Below are 2,638 nucleotides of genomic sequence, written 5' to 3' on the forward strand. Positions count from 1 at the left end.
GTGTCGTTCGGATAATGTTTTAATCTGTTTATTGAGCCGTCCAGATACGCGTTCCATCCGGTTGTAGTGTTCGGATTAATTGTCGTTTTATCGTGCCGTCCGGATTGTCGTTTTATCGTGCCGTCTGGATACGCGTTCCCATCCGATTAACGTGTCGTCCGGATAGGGTTTTTGTGTTTATCAAGTGTTGTCCGGATAGGGAGTCCGGCCAAGCTTGTCCGGACATGTGTTGTCTGAATAGCCTGTCTGGATACAACTATCTGCACAAAATGCTAAGTGTTTGGAATTTTTGGAATTTTCACAATTTAACAATTATTTGGGTTAAAATTTGTTATTATGAGAAGGGGTATTTTATATCTTTTAAAGAGAAAAGATAATGTTCCTATCAAGTGTGGTGACGTAAGTTTGTTTTGGTATGGATCTGGATTTTGGGAAATGTTTCTACCAAGCGTGGTGACGTAAGTCTGTTTTGGTACGAAATTGTATTTTTGGGAAATGTTCCTACCAAGTGTGGTGACGTAAGTCTGTTTTGGTATGAAACCGGATTTTGGGAAATGTTTCTACCAAGCGTGGTGACGTAAGTCTGTTTGGTACAAAACTTGTTTTAAGAGATACTTCCCAGACGTGGTGACATTTGTCTGTTCTGGCTTGGAACTGGGTGATGGATACTTCAAGATGTGGTGACTTATGTCTGTTCTGACAAGTAACCCTGTTTTAATGAAGGAATAAGGGCGACATATCAAGTACATGTGTACTTTGGAATAAAGGATGCATTGTCATATGTGGATAATACTATAGCTTTTGTTATTATCACTAATTAGATACAATGATTCTAAATCATCATTTCTTTGTGACTTGATGAATTAGAGATATTGTTCTCTTTAGAAATAATAATTTAAATGTTATTGAGAAGGGGAAAATGGTTTTTCTTAAGAGCCATTATTGCCTAAGTTTTTATCAATATTTTTAATACATACAAAGGGGCTCTTGTTGGTCGTACTCAAGGACCAGAGGACCTCTGGTTATGTAAAAAGGGTTTTTGATACTTTGGGAATTTTATAAATCAAAGGCTCTGTATGTTTCATACAGAAACTCTGTATTTTAAGATTTATGTTTCATACAGAAACTCTGTATTTCATTCTTTAAAATTGTCTTTTCATCAAAATTATTTATAACTAAAGTTTAAGAGTCAGAGGAGCCCTGATTCTAGTTTACTTGTCTTTTTAAATTATGTTAAATTCTTTTGGACTTAAGGTTTTATTTGGTTAGTTGAACCAAAAGCTTTGGTTGGTAAGGTAGAAGAGGCTCTGGTCTGTAAAACCAAAGGGGTTCTGGTCTTTTGAACCAGAGAGGCTCTGGCCCGTTGAGTCAGAGGTGCTTTGGCCCGTTGAGATAGAGTTCTATTTTGAGCTCTTGGTATTAGAAGGGTACATTTGAATTATGTGATGATGTTAACTATTGATCTTATTTTGATCATATTGTAAACTGCATTATTTTGTTGAAATACAATTATTTCTATGAAAAGTTATTTTATCAGATTTTGGTGTTTGACACCCTGCATATGCAAAGAAGGGATTTACTCGTTAGATCTTTTTGGTCTAACCCTCATTTTGTGTTTCAAAAATATGCAATGCAGTAACTGCGGGGTCCAGGAATATTAAGAGAAAAGGAAAAATGTGATTATTTTCCCTACTTGATATCTGCTTTTGAAGATTATCATGAGATTGCTTATTTTGAAGATACATGTTGTTATACATGTGTTAGTACATGATTTTATTTTGGAATTTTTTCATTTGTAGATTTTGTATATATAAGAATTCATATACTAATGAGACCATTGTGGTGTAAACTGTATTTCTTTGTAATGAAATATATGTTATATGCAAATGTGGTGTTTGGGGGTGTCATATTTTTTGCCAAAGCTTTTCTATAATCAGCAACAACAGATTCTCCTTAAGATTCAAGTGAATCAAGTAAGGTTTAAAGAGAACGTGAAATGATTTGTTTACTAAATCTTTGCCCAAAGCCACATTTGAGAAACATGTGGAAAGCATTAGAATGCGGAAACTTTCTAAACTCCCTTGATTAGATGTAGGCATTAGGAAGGTAGTAGACAAAAGAAGAGTCTATTACACATGTAATGTTGTTGTGTTGAGATCTTTTCTTCACTCATGGTTTTATTTTTTTTACCATTAGGTTTTGTTCTTTAATATAAGGTTTTAATGAGACTAACAATTTATATACCTATCTTATTTTCTTTTAACTCCCATGATTAATTTATGAACATGAAGGAATATTTAACACACTTAATATTACAATATATATATATATATATATCTATACTATATTATAAAGCATTTGGCTAAAACTCTTAAAAACTTTTAAAACTCTTAAAACTCTTAAAAAATTTTAAACCCTTCTCATATCTGAATTCGTGTAACTAACTGCAGATAAATACAATCAAATACAGGATAAACATCTCATTTTAAATATAATCTATACTATATTATAAAGCATTTGGCTAAAACTCTTAAAAACTCTTAAAACTCTTAAAAACTCTTAAAACTCTTAAAAACTTTTAAACCCTTCTCATATCTGAATTCGTGTAACTAACTGCAGATAAATACAATCAAATACA

This window comes from Cynara cardunculus, unplaced genomic scaffold (genome assembly GCF_001531365.2).
Source record: "Cynara cardunculus var. scolymus isolate 2C unplaced genomic scaffold, CcrdV1 Un_Scaffold_1227, whole genome shotgun sequence".
NCBI classification, from domain to species: Eukaryota; Viridiplantae; Streptophyta; class Magnoliopsida; order Asterales; family Asteraceae; genus Cynara; species Cynara cardunculus.